The following is a 15,170-nucleotide window of genomic DNA, read 5'->3' as shown; positions in this document are numbered from 1 at the left end:
CTGCCAAGCAGGGGAGCTGTTCTCTTCACACCTTCGTGCCATCCACACCTACTGCATGGACCCCAGCACTCACAGACTCATAAAATTTTCTCTCTTTTCTGCCCAGGTCATCCCATTTCTAAGAAACAGCGAGTCTACAGTTGACTATTGATGACAGTATGTTTGTTTCCCTCCACAGTGACTCTAATCTCCAATCATGAGGTAGATTGGAATGTTGCATCTACTCACTACTTATTACTCCTAATTATATGCTATTTACACTTCAATGAATAATAGCATTCATATTAGGCTGTGAAATCAAAATTAGAGCAGAATTTTTAGTCTGAGATTCATTATTTTTCAACATTACTGCAAGTCAGCATTTTGCGACCAGCAAAGGTTGCCGTTTCTGAAGTCTAACACTGGAGATGAATGATATGCTTCCAATACAACTCCCTCTTTCCTCCTGGTTAGCATGTGTGCTGCACGTTGGAAAAAGAAAGCAATTTCTCTTCTGGACCTCCTGTAGAGCTCATAGAAAGTCCTTAACACCCACTGTCTACTTTCCTCTAAAATCCAAGGTCCAGCTTCTTATGCCCTAACTTAGTACCAATTGTTTCACTTACTACTTGGTTCATTAAAGTGGATCCAATTGTAGTTTCATTTAAGAAATAAAATATTTATTTGGAAGTCAGAGTTACAGAAAGAGAAAGAGAAAATGAGAGAAAGAGCGAGAGCAACAGAGTAGAAAGAGATATCTTCTATCTGCTATTTTATTCCTAAGGTGGCACACAATGAAAATACACTATTCCTTCATTCCTAGTGTCCTTTATAATAAGAACTTACTGCTCTTATTTCTCATAGAAAATAGCAGTCATGATGTAATTTTTCTCTTAACAAAATATACCTTTGTTTCACTGATAAATCTGTTACTTACAGGCTGAGATTTTGACTCAGAGCTGTGTTTAGCAGGGTTATCTTCCTCCCTCATGGCTCTCAATGAGGCTCCCTGTAACACAGACACCATGTGCTAATTTGGCACTCATTGCAGAGCAGGTGATCGTGATGAACATTTTTCAGTTTCATCATTTGATCAAATTTGATCTCTGTTATTTCCATCCTTCATTCTATGTAATCTAAGAAGTCTAAATTAAAGGTAATCTATACATTTTCCACTAAATCTGTCCATTATACCTCTTATCTAAGGAGCAAATACACATGACTCCTCATGTATTGGCGGAACAGGAGAAATTTTCAACCAAATTTAAAAAAATAAAATTTTGCTTGGGTATAATAATAAATATAAATCATAGACAAATTTTCATGATATGGATTTTTAAAATTTTCTTATGGTGCTAAGTAAAATTAATAGAGTTCCAAACTTTATAATGATTATGATTAAAGGGGTATTTGTCATTTGAGCCAAAGATTATTATTTAATATATCCATAAAAGTGGCAAAAATGTGTGCCATTTCTGAAGCAGCAAGAATAAGATTGTGTCAATGAAAGTAAAATGTTATTTTCTGTTTGCTCTCTTTGCTCATCACTCTCTCTCAATTTCATTTGTTATTTACATTAAAATTTATTTTACCCAGATGTCTGTCAAAAGAGAAATGGATAAAGAATTGTGGTTCGCCAACTGCATGAAATACTGTACAGCCATTTAAGAGAATAGAATCCTACCATTTGCAACAAAGTGGCCCCAAGTAGAGACCATTATTCCCACTGAAATATGACAGGTCCTAAAGCACAAATACCATATGCTCTCACTTATAAAAGGCAACATTCATGCAAAATGCAAAACAAATACATCTATAAAGAGATATACACCTATATTCTCATAGTTGAGCTGTAGAATGGAGACCAGCATACTAGGAAGTAAAGATATGTTGTAGTGTGTATCTCTACTCCTGGATAGTGCAAGGACTCCCAGCAAAATTGTCAAATATACCTTGACAATTTAACATTTGTTTTCTCAGTTCATTGCTAAATACATTATTACCTAAATGTGGAAGAGAGAAAATCTGTTTTAAATATTAATACAAAAAAGCTGACAACCATCATTAATTTCTAATTTTAATAATATGGATTATGGGACCATCGTTGCAAAACAAAAGTGTAGGATGCCACTTGAGACACCGCCCCCTGTGAGGAGAGCATCTTATAATGGAGTGTCTACTTACATCTTTGCTGGTTGGCTTCTGGTAGATTCCTGTCACCCATTTAGGAGACCAGGATGATAACAGTAAATGCTGACTTTGGCTTAGAGAAAACCTGGATGTTGTATCCATTTGAGGAATAAACAAGTGGAGGGAAAATCTTTCTCTGTTTCTGCTTTCTATCATTCTAGCTTTCAAATAAGTTAGCAAGTAAACAAATATGTAAATATTTTTTAAAATAATGAAGTTTAATATTAGCTCATTTTACAAGCCACTAGTATAAATAGATATTACTTATTCTAAAAATGCATAATAATCTAGAGTAGTAATACAAGAACATAAATTTAGTCAGGGCTAGCCAAATGGACTGAAACAGAAGAAATTTACTCATAAACACAGAATTTCAATAAAATAACAAGCAAGTTTAGACAAAAGAAAACATGAATATATAGAAATGAATGTGTTACATACACATATGTATTTAATCAAGTATTGACTAACATGTTAATGTAAATAAAACAAATATTATTATTAACATACTAAAATGCTATTTTAAATATTTATAAAAGTGATAGCTTTCACATATTTGCAAATACTAACTTTCAAATTTAAAGCTTTGCAAAATTTTGTATTTATTACCCTCATCTGTTTATTTAGATATAATTAAAGATAATTCTATCTAAAGCAGATTGAAAACAAATGAGCCAAAAGCTTATATTTTAGAAACAAAACTGTTTACAAGATGCTTTTCATAAGTTTCAGCACATAATCCCTCCATTTATTTAAGAATATCTCATTTTTCCCCCATTTGCAGAAGAAGACAAAGAATAGTGACAGCTTTAAGGACCTATGCAAACCTGTCTGATTGCTCTCGGTCCGACAGGGCTGGGGACAACTTTGAGGTGACTCAATAAGCAATCGTATGGATGCATCCCGTACTTGGCACATGGCCAAAGCCAGGACAACCAGAATCTCTCTTTAGAACAGATTACTATCACTTGAATGAGAGGTTTTGTTTCACTGTCAGATTTCCAGTTGAAAGGACATTGACTGATTTTTAACTTAAATAATAAAAAAAAGTCTTGAAGGGATGATGTTTGGCGAAATACATTGTATAGATTTTGTTTTGTACCTTTAGCATGAGACGTGAAAAGTAACATATTAGTTTTATACTTTCTATGACCCAGAAGTTAACATCACTATCGTTTTTCTTATTAAATTTTTCTTTCCTTCAAGTAATCTAAGGTTCTCCTCAAAATATTTAAAATGTAATGAAAGAAATCATTCTTTAATCCCTGATTATTATACATCAAATAAATCATAAATGTGGATTTTATATAATGTTAAAGCTAAAGAAAATCTTTAATTTTCCTTTTAATCATACAGTTATCTTCTAATGATTTTTTTTTCTTTGAAACAAGAATTAGGCAAATTTTTCCAATGTTAATGAGTTCAATGAGTTTTCTGAGCATTTACATGCTGGTTCCTCATCTATCTAATCTTTCTTTTCATGTTCCAAAATGAATTTAAAAATTTCTTTGTGTAAAACTTGAAAGAAGCTCCTCTTAAAAATATGTTGAATTTACATTTTTTTAAACCGGTGCATCTCACTGGTATTGCAGAAGGAACATTTTTTTGTGTGTGGTTGTGATTATAAGTTTGCAGGTTTCTTGGTGATGTTTTATACATGGTTTCATATTATGGTTCAATATACATAATGAGCTATAAGAATACTGGGAAATAGACTGGGAAAAGTTAAGAGTTGGACTACAGTCAGGCCACATGCTGATGTCAGTTTGGCTTGGGATTCTGCCATATATCTCTTTGTGATACGTAGATTTACAATCTGAAACATCAACGTTGTGGCAGGGCAGGAGGTTCCACATGCCAGTGGCACCAGTAAATTTCTTGTTCATTGTCTGGACGAAGACACAACCAACCCATCAAAGACAGCCCAGGAAACACATTCCTATTACATGACCAAAATCAGAAGAAAAAAAAATAGAAACACCTGATACAGCAAGTATTTTCTAAGGCTTCTGTAATAATCTCCCCATTTAATATTGCATTGATATGTTTAAAAATGATCCCTAAAGGAATTATAAGTTTTTATCACCCAAAGAGCCAAAGAAAAGTTTTACCTTGGGTGACATAAAGAAATCAGCAGAGGAAAAGCACCTTGCTGATCTTAGATCAACTTAGTTGATCATCAAGAAGTAATTGTCCTCAATCCCTTTCAATAAACAGACTTGGAAATATTTTTTTTTTCAAATGAAAAATGTTAAAAATTACAAAAAATGATCAGTGGAATACTGACAAACAAACCAGAGTGAAACTTATTTATAAAAGGATAAATAGACTTCGCACTTTGTGAAGTTAACCAATTATTCTTCTAGTTCTATTCAACTGGCTTATGAAACATTAAAATCAAATCACTTTAGGCAAATGTTTTGTAATGGATTAACTTGTCCATGATGCAATCAAGCTTTAGAATAATATTGCAAATGCCAGACAAGAGTTTCAAACAGCAGCAGTAAGACCCTTTGCCAGCTGAATCCATTACTGTAGAAAGAAATCCTTCAGGCAATGTTAGGTCACTCATTATAGCAATTTATTTCTCATTAGCTTGTAACTACCTGACCTCTTGATCTGCTTCTGCTCCATGAAATTGCACTTCTGAATTTATAATATAAACTCGTAAAAAATCACTTTATTTCTTGCTCAAATAATATGAGCACAATTCAATGTAAAATGCCATTTTCCAAAATTCTAGTCAGGAATTCTGTCTGTGTTTTTTTCACTTGGAATTTCAAAAAAGACTGATATTTTCTACAATATAGGAAACTCAGATTGAGATCCTACAGAATGACAGGACTGCACTATTAATCGTGATATACTCAGGAAAGTCACATCCTTCATTCAATAAAATCTGAAAGCAGAGAAAAGAATGAAGCAATAAAAAAACTCCTGCTCTTAAATAGAAAGCTTTTCAAAAAGTGGCAAGAAGCATTCAGTTCACCAAACTGTAACAAAATCCTGCTATTTAAACAAAGTAAATTTAATTTTAATAATACATGTTTTATGAGTTTTTCTATAACTATCCTAGTAAAATTAACCCACATTGTGTCCTCAAATACAAAGTGATTTTTAAAATTATAATTCTGGAGATGAAAAATTTAAAAACAGGTTCGCTGTGTTGAAGTCAAGGTGTTGGGAGAGCTGAGTTTCCTGCAAAGGTGCCAGGGGAGAATCCTTTGCCTTGCTACATCCCTTGCGTTCATTGTGTTGTGCAGCTCCTCCATTTCCAAAGTCATGTGTTAACACCTGGCTTATTGACAATATTGCCTTCTTTGGCACCATGTATCTTTTTTTCCCTCATTTTCCATCTTTTGAAGGGTTCCTCTAAGCATTGAAAGAGAAATGAAAACTGAATTAGATTTTATTGTTGTTCTTCTTCTTTTTCATGATACAGTTTTGTAGGTAAAGGGATTCCCACACCACCAAGCCTCACTCTTTTCCCTCTTCTGTACCATTCTACCCAAATTATTCCAAGTTCAACATTCTGCTATTTAAGTGTGTCATGGTATTGTACGTTTGGTGATGGCGGAAAGTCATGTCTCAATGGATAATGGACATATTTATGTTTAGAATTCAGTAAATGTAAAGTCAGTTACAGTTTGACTTTGTCATTCACCATTTGCAGAGTTACACCATGTGTTTTTGTAACAAAGCATTGTATATGCACACACATATGCATAAACCTATAACGGAGAACAAAATCTTGCAAGAATGTAAAAATATATTTTCTAATATTTTAGCACATTTTTCAATGTACCCACTTAGATTCAAGTTTGTCACCTAACTATTCATCATAATGCGAAGGACATGTATTTAACCAGAGTCTGAAATGTAAATGAAGTTCAGAAAGCTTTAGATCAAACAGAGAAGAAAGGATAAAAAACTTGTTCAATAAGTCTCCAAGGAGAAAGTTGGAGTTATATAAACAGCCAAAGCAAAATATTTCCATATCATAAGTCATGCAAAATTTATCCTTGGCAGAAGAATTCAGAGATAGCCTTAAGCCCAAGCAGTAAATTGATTATGAGAGTCACATTGGGTTACTGTAGTCGACATTATGATTTCCTACTTATTACCCACGACACATCTCCTTGATCAGACATGAGTTAAAAATGCTACCATCAAAAGGATTTGGGATTCTTTGATGGACCCAAGAGACAGGGCTTTTAAATGCCTGTGGTACTTGAATAATGTGTAGACTGCTAATTAAAAAGAAACAAGCAGATACCTATTTTAGCCAAAAGATAGTATAGGAGTTGGTTGAATAAAATCATTAAAACTCAGTGAAGTTAAACCTTTACTTTTGAATCTCTTGTTGTTAAAAAACCAGCAAAATGTCATGATTTTATTGTTTTTCTCCCTATTTGGAATACAGTTTGTCATATCTTAAAAATCAGAGTAAAAGGGACCAATGTTGTAGTGTAGTGGTATAGTTGGTTGTGCCACTGCCTATAGTTCCAGAATCTCTTTAGGTACCAATTTGAGTTCTCGCTACTCCAATTCTGATCCAGCTAGAGTTCCTGGAAAAGCTACAGAAGATTGTTCAAGAGATCCAGATGAAATTCCTAGGCTTGGCTTCCCTGAGGCCATTGGGGTACTGAGCCAACAGATGGAATGAAAGACCTCTCGGTCTCTTTGTTATGCTGCCTTTCAAATACATAAAACAAATATATATATTTTAAAGGTACAGTAAATAATAGAGTCCTTTTAAATGTGTTAACATATAGCTTCCTTGACTTAACAAACTGAAGAATATTTGAATACTTACAAAAAGCCTTTCTGAAATAAAAACATATTTTTGATTTTTATTATGTTTAAAAAAACGGTTTATTTTTATTGGCAAAGCAGATATGCAGACAGAAGGAGATATAGATAGAATGATCTTCAATTCATTGGTTCACTCCCCAAGTGACTGCAATGACAGGAGCTGAGCTGATCCAAAGCCAGAATCCAAGAGCTTCTTCCAGGTTCTCCACTGGGTGCAGAGTGCCAAGGTTTTGGGCCATCCTCCACAACATTCCCAGGCCACAAGCAGGGTATTGGATGGGAAGTGGAACTGCCAGGACAGGAACTGGTGCTCATGTAAGTCAGATGCAAAGCAAGAATTTAACGACTATGCTATCAACAACAAACAAGAAAACAGAATCTTTAAAAGCAAACTAAGGCAGCAAAAATACAATAATATTATTACCTAGCACATCAAAATTGACGAATCTCAAATTACTATGGAGACTCTGTCTTGCACACCCATATTGTAAGGAGTTACTGGAAAATTCCACCCTGGACCAGGCGCCATTTCCTGCCCCTCACAGCTCACGAAATTTGTACCACTCCACCTGTCTACCACTCAGATGTAACCTGGCATTTCACCTGAGAATCCCACCCACGATCTCCCAGCCTCTCCCCCAATGCCACCCACTTACTAATCATCCTTAGGCAATCACCTGTATCAATTCCAGTCCTCAAGCCCCTAAGGCCTGCCCTTGCTCCCTCCCAACCCCCGCCCCCACCAACACCTTATGGGCTCACCTGAATGACAAAAAGATCACCCAAGTGCGGCTCATTCTCTCTGCCCTTCTTCTCCTCTCTTCCCTGGCCTCTCTTCTTCTCTTTTCCTCCAACCCCTTCTCTCTTTCTTCCTCGTCCTCCTCCCACCACCTCCATCTCGTTCCTGCCCAGCTGTAATAAAACCTCCTGAAGTATCTCTTTGCATCTGATGTTTTCTGCTCAGGGTAAATGAACCAGACTGCAGAAATTAGCTGCGGGTAACAAAGTAACAACTGCAACAACTTAAAGTGCTTCTAAATAACACATATATGTAGACAAAAATCACTATTGATAGGGAGACCTAATTACATGATACACTATATAGGAACCTAGTTTTTGGTCTTTTTTTTTTTTATACTATAAATGCCAGAAACTATATTCATGAACATTTGTTACTAAGGATGATTTCATTTAGTGAAATACACCAACTCCTGTACATAATTATGAATAATACTATGAAATTAAACAATAGACTGATCCCAATAACCATTTTGGGTTCAGAAGGCCAACATTTCAAATAACAAAGAACTCAAGCCTTTTAAACTTAGTAACATAGTAACTGCTAAAACAGGTGAAGATTTGATCTCTTTCCAAGTGCCATCACACATTGCTGATTTCACTATGGCTCAGTTAGCTCTTGGCTATAGCCCCTTTTTGTTATGACATAGACACCTGTGGAAGTGAAATTAGCTGAAGAAGCATTGATTCACTCTCACACTGGGAGGAGTCTCGCAAGGCCAACATCATGCGGAATTCTAGCAGGTTTAAAAGCAGGTGAGAACAAGTAAAGCATCTCTGAAAAGGAGTCAGCATTATGGGAGAATCCATTGCAATTAGATCTAGTGTAAAGGGACTTGTGCTTGTGAGGTCCTGGGAACTGAAAGCGGCAGAGGTTTAGGGGCAGCAGGTAGGAGATTGCTTACCGAGGCTGCCTGGTTGTTCACAGGCTGATTCTCCCTCAAAGCAAGTCCATGTCTGAGGGCACAGCTCTGTGAATCTGATGGACAGCGATCACTAATGACCATGGCATTGCTGAAAAATACTAACTTTAAGGAAATCATTTCAAGGAAAACAGCTATGCATTTACAACAAATGAAGAGGTAAGGCAGCAACAAAATTACAAATGATTTTAATATATTTAAAGCGAATGTTGACAAAATAAGGTCATATGATAAAGTGTTGGAGAAAAAGAATTAAATCCAAAATCCATTACCATAGTGAGAGATTGTATGAACATGACTGTTCTCTAAAAAAAAAAAAAGAAAAAGAAAGAAAGAAATAGAGCATACACAAAGGGAAGCGTTTAATAATGACATTTTTCAATGCACTCAATTAACTTAGTCATTCAGAAACGTAGGTTTTCAGGGCCTGGCGCAGTGGTCTACTAGATAAAATCCTTGCTTTGAATACACCAGAATCACATGTGGGCACACATTCTACTTCAGGCTACGCTGCTTCTCATCTAGCTCCCTGCTTGTGGCCTGGGAAAGCAGTCAAGGACCACCCAAAGCCTTGGGATCTTGCACCAATGTGGGAGACCTGGAAGAGCTCCTGGCTCCTGGTTTCAGATAGGAGCAGGTCCAGCGATTGCAGTCAATTGGGGAGTGAATCATCAGATGGAATATCTTCCTTTCTTGTCTCTCCTCCTCTCTGTATATCTGACTTTGCAATGATAATGAATAAATCTTTAAAAAAAAAAAAGAAAAAAGAAATGTAGGTTTTCAAATGGCTTATTAGCACTGTGGAGACGTAGAATAGACAAAAGCCAAGTTGACCATTTGGGACAGCATAAGTTAAATGATGGGACTATTAAATCAGATACTGCATGCTAGTTTGTATCAACTGGTGAATTAACCTTCTTGAAAATGATTCTCCAAATATACAACAAAAGTGATTATTGTGAAAACCAAGTTAGATTCTGAAGAACAACTATAGAGAGACATTCTAAGAAACACAGTGCATGTTTAAAAACCCTATTATATATCATTTTCCTTAAATAACACATATGTAAGTATCCATATGTTTTCAGTACATACATAGATATACTCAATAATCTATATTCAGGGCAGAAATTGAGCATGAATATATAATTTTGACAAACAAAAGACAAAATATTAGCTGGCCATGGGCATAGTAGATAAAGCTGCCATTTGTAAAGCCATTCTCCCCCATGGGCACTGGTTAGAGTCCTGGTTGCTCCACTTCCAGCCCAGCTCCCTGCTAATGTACCGGGGGAAACACCAGAAGAGACAAGTGCTTGCACCTCTGCCCAGGCCTTGCTACTGTGGCCATTTGCAGAATGAACTAGTGGATGAAAGGCTCTCTCGCGCACATGTGCACACGCCCTCTTTCTCTGGCTCTCTTTTTCTAACTTTAACTTTTCAATGTATAAAACATTTCTTTCGGGCCCGGCACGGTGGCGCAAGTGGTTAAGGTCCTCGCCTAGCACGCCCGGGATCCCATATGGGTGCCGGTTCTAATCCCAGCAGCCCCGCTTCCCTTCCAGCTCCCTGCCTGTGGCCCGGGAAGGCAGTCGAGGACGGCCCAAAGCCTTGGGACCCTGCACCTGCGTGGGAGACCCGGAAGAGGCTCCTGGCTTCGGATTGGCATAGCATCGGCCTGTTGCGCTCACTTGGGGAGTGAATCATCGGATGGAAGATCTTCCTCTCTGTCTCTCCTCTCTGTATATCCGCCTTTCCAATGAAAAAATAATAAAAATAAATCTTAAAAAAAAAACATTTCTTTCAAACATATACAGAATAATTGGAAAAATGGTAATATAACATTCTGACTTTAATAAAACATAATTGCTAAATAAACATCAAATGTCTGAAGTATCACAACTACTACTCACTCCTAATTAACTTTTGTGTTGTGATGTCAATAATGAGAAAATTCAAGACAGGCAAACAGAGAAGTGATTGGAGAAGTAATGGTGATATGGAGGAAAAGAAAGTCAGAGAGCAATGATGATAAGTTATCAAATAAGTATTATACATATATTTATTGGGTATGAATGTTTACTATAGTTTTGGGGTACCTTAATGCTTTATGTGCATTGATCCATGTAAATTTTAATAATTTAATGAGTTGTTTCTTGTTGTGTTTCTACATTATTGATGAGGAAAGCAAGCATATATATATATATATAGAGAGAGAGAGAGAGAGAGAGAACAATAGAGTCACACTGAGTTCTTATAAAATTCTCAAAAGCAAAATATTGCAGCCATTGGCAAAGATGAGATCAACTGAAGAAGTCTGACTATAAAATGACAGATATACAGCTGCTAATTCTACACTTGTAATTTTGATTTACATACACACATCATATTTTTAAAGAAATGCTTTGTCCAGCTTTTATTGTGCCTAAGATTTTACAGTCAAAATAGAAACAAAAAAGATTTACATACTAAGATAAAGCAATAAAAAGGATTTCATGTCCCCTTGTTCTTGTCCCCAAATCAATTAAATATTGATGCTGATCTGGAAGAAATAACAGTTTTATCTATAATTTTGTTAAGTCTTTGTTGAAATTTGTGTTCACGGATCACATGTGAAACTTCCTCTTCTCTAACCATTAATAATAATAATAGTAATAGTAACAAAACCTGCTAGTCTTGACATTATCCTATCCTTAAATACTTACAATGCTGTTTATCTTCATTTTTAGTGTGTATGGATGGGGTAGTTGTGTATTGGAGACATACAGGATAAAGAAAAAATGGTAGAATGAAAATTTAAGGTGTTACTTTATGCATGAAATATAAAGAATGAAATTCCCATAAGTTTCTTGTTATTTAACCTTTATGAATAGCCACAGCTTTGATACAAATTCACAGCTTTTCAATAAGCCTAAAGCTAAAAATACTTTGTTTATTCAAATGCTATGTGGTAAGCTGCCTCTTTTTGTGAGATGAAAGATGATGAAGGATACCGAATAGCACTCATCCTACGAACTAAGAGAAATTGTCTTCTTAGATGACTAATCACACTTGGGTGAAGGTCTCACAAAGATTAAATTAACTGTGCTCCATCAGTTACCATCAGTGACAGATCTGTTTTGTCTTCCTAGCAATCAATAAAAGGTATAAGGATGTTCTGTCAATTCTTTTACTACAGGGCTTGTATTTATATCTATTTATATAACCCTTTAACCTTAGAAAATATATTAACTCTAATAGTTTTTGAACATGTTCAGACTATGTACTAATGGAAGATATCCACCTCTCCACTTTCTGGGCATCTGAGGTGTTTGTAAGATTCTACTTCTTTTAAGGTGAAATTGCATGACTTCCATATCTGTGGAAATAAGCTGATTTTGGTGGAAGCCCTTACACCAGCCTCAGCTGCAGGCAAAATGGAAACCTATGTTGAAAGTGAAGTGAAATGTTGGATTACAACCTTTAGCTCTCAGGAGGAATTGCAGCTGTCTTTACAGAAGCAGTACATAGTTTTAACCTATCACACATGCTGCTTTATGGATTATTTAACACAATTTCATCAAGCTATAAATATGTCTTGCTGAAAATAATGCTAGCTTGGGAAAAGCGCATGCTTATTTTTCACCATAATTGTAGATGAATCTCCAATGGTTCATTTTTCCCCTTTGTTGTTTTTATTCTTTCCACATAGATTTTGTGTTTAAGGTCTCTAAACAGAAGAGGCCACAATGTAGGCTCAACAGGCTAATCCTCTTTCCTGTGGCCCTTGTATCCCATACGTGATGATTCATTTCCGGCAGCTCCTCTTCGGATCCAGTTCTCTCCATGTTACTTAGGAAGATAGCAGAGGAAGGGCCAAAGTCTTGGTACTCTGCACCCCTGTGAAAGACCCAGAGGAAGAGCCTGGCTTTGGCTCAGCTATGCTGATGCGAGATCAGTGAAGGAAAGATCCTCTCTCTTTGTTTCTCCTTTTCTCTATAGATCTGCCTTTGAAATGAAAAAATAAAACTTGTAAAAAAAAATCCTCTAAAGAGGAAGATAGATAATTAGCAGTTACAGTTAGTAATCATTTGGACCTCTGTTGAAATTAAAAATAAGTTCATCACTAGTTATATCTGATCTAAACATATTGTAGAGTTACTGCTTACATAACAATATGTCATGGACTCTCCCCTTTAGGGACTTTTGAAATCAAGACAACTTTTTTTTAAAAGATTTATTTTTATTATTTTTTTTTACTGGAAAGGTGGATATACAGAGAGGAGAGACAGAGAGGAAGATCTTCCGTCCGATGATTCACTCCCTAAGTGAGCACAACGGTCAATGTTATGCCGGTCCAAAGCCAGGAGCCTCTTCCCGGTCTCCCACGCGGGTACAGGGACCCAAGGCCTTGGGCCGTCCTCGACTCCTTTCCCAGGCCACAGGCAGGGAGCTGGAAGGGAAGCAGGGCTGCCAGGATAGAACTGGCGCCCATATGGGATCCCGGGTGTGCAAGGTGAGGAAATCAAGACAACTTTTTAAATGTCTGCAATGAAGTTAATAGAAGTATAAAAAGCCAAGTATATAGAAATTGAGTTACCCAAACTTAAAAAACAAATGAGATATTATGTGTTTTTATTAACACATCAGCTTATATCCTGTTAGTGTCTACATATGGAAACCTCCAAAACTTACTGACTTCAAAATTTATACATTTTCTCTAACAGTTCTCTGACCAACCAAATTTTGCTGAAGAGGTTCTCATCTGGCATCTTTCAGTTAAACACATGCACAGTCTTCTGAAGGATCTATTGGGCTTTTTGGCGCAGTATCTTATTAGGTAAAGTTCTCACCTTTCATGTGCTAATATCCCATATGGGCACCAATTCACATCTTGGCTGCTCCACTTCCCATCCAGCTCCCTGCTTGTGGCCTGAGAAAGCAGTTGAAGACGGTCCAAAGCCTTGGAACCCTGCACCTGCATGGGAGACCTGGAAGAAGCTCTTGGCTCCTGGCACCTGGCTTCAGATCATCTCAGCTTCAGTCATTGCAACATTAGGGAAAGGTACCAACAGAAGAAAGATCTTTCTCTCTGTCTCTCCTTCTTTCTATAAATCTGAATTTCCAATAAAGTAAATTAATCTTAAAAGAACCTCTAAAATGTGTAACATGATCTATTTGCCCAGAAGACTTCCAAAATTCTCATTAAAATGAAGAAAAAGACATCAAGCTTCCTCTCACCCACATACTCCACACCTCACAAATGGAGGTAATATTAAACCTTCCTGGCATCATATTTTCCTGTATTACCCAAGTTCACACATTTTTTTTTAAGTTCTGTCCATGCACCATGAGCTTAGAGAATGCTGATGAAAAAGGAGAAATAATTATTTCAAACTATCGCTAGCAAGCTATTTTGAAAATGTCTAAATTGGAAGTTGTAAGGGAAAAATCCATTTTATAATTAAGATCTCCTAAGGAATGTGTGGTAGGGAGGTAGCTGTGAGAAGTATATTCTCCAATTTTAGTTGTAATTGTTATGAGGGATCAGTGGACAGGTAAATTGAAGTTACAGATGAGAAATAGGTGGATATCCTTACTTATAATTAGAAAATAACTAATAGAAGAAAGCAGCGAGTCAACCACATCAGACAAAAAATAGTAATAAAAGAACAATGTAAAATTAAAAAAAATTAAATTAAATATAACATTGACCGGAGAAATCATTCTTTAAATATATTTTTATATAATAAACAGGATGATCAGCATGATGGATTTTTATATAATAAACAGGATGATCAGCATGATGGATTTTTATATAATAAAGAGGATGATCAGCATGATGGAAGATGACCTAACACTTTCACTTGAAATTATAAGAAGACTGAAAATAAATATCTGGTGATCGTCAGATACTTTAGCTGGCTAAGCCACTGTTCCAGCTCCCAATCTCACTCTAATTTTTAAATGAAGCAAAATCAGAGAAGCAAGGAGATTTCAGGCAAGACTTCAGTTGCTGTCAGTCTCCTAGTATTTAATGTATGATGAGCTTGACTTTAAATAATTCTCTCTTAGAATTATGAGACCAAATTAGAATGTATGAGACAAAATCTTCCCAGACCAGAGTGTGCACAGTATCTACACTGTGCATGTGATTGTGTGTATGCGCTTTTAAACTGAAATACAAAAAAAAGGAACACAGCTCCCTGGGCAAGCATTATAGTGTCGATTCTTCTGGGTATTTCTACGTTATTTACAGTCAGTTACTGTGCCTATCTGACTCAAATATTCAATACACAAAAAAAGGAAATGACAACTTTAGATGAAAGTAAAAAAGGATAAAATATCAGAATTACTTTAAGTAGGAAATTGGCATAAGAGAAAGTGAGTGGTATCACATATAAGCAACAAATTCAAATGCAGTGTAAAATGATGCTAATGATACATTAGATCAATGTATAGCTTTTTCATAAGTTCAGCCAGTGC

Source organism: Ochotona curzoniae, unplaced genomic scaffold (genome assembly GCF_017591425.1).
Source record: "Ochotona curzoniae isolate NIBS_2020 unplaced genomic scaffold, NIBS_Ocur_1.0 contig_2210, whole genome shotgun sequence".
In the NCBI taxonomy this organism is placed as follows: domain Eukaryota; kingdom Metazoa; phylum Chordata; class Mammalia; order Lagomorpha; family Ochotonidae; genus Ochotona; species Ochotona curzoniae.
Note: the sequence above shows the minus strand (reverse complement) of the source record.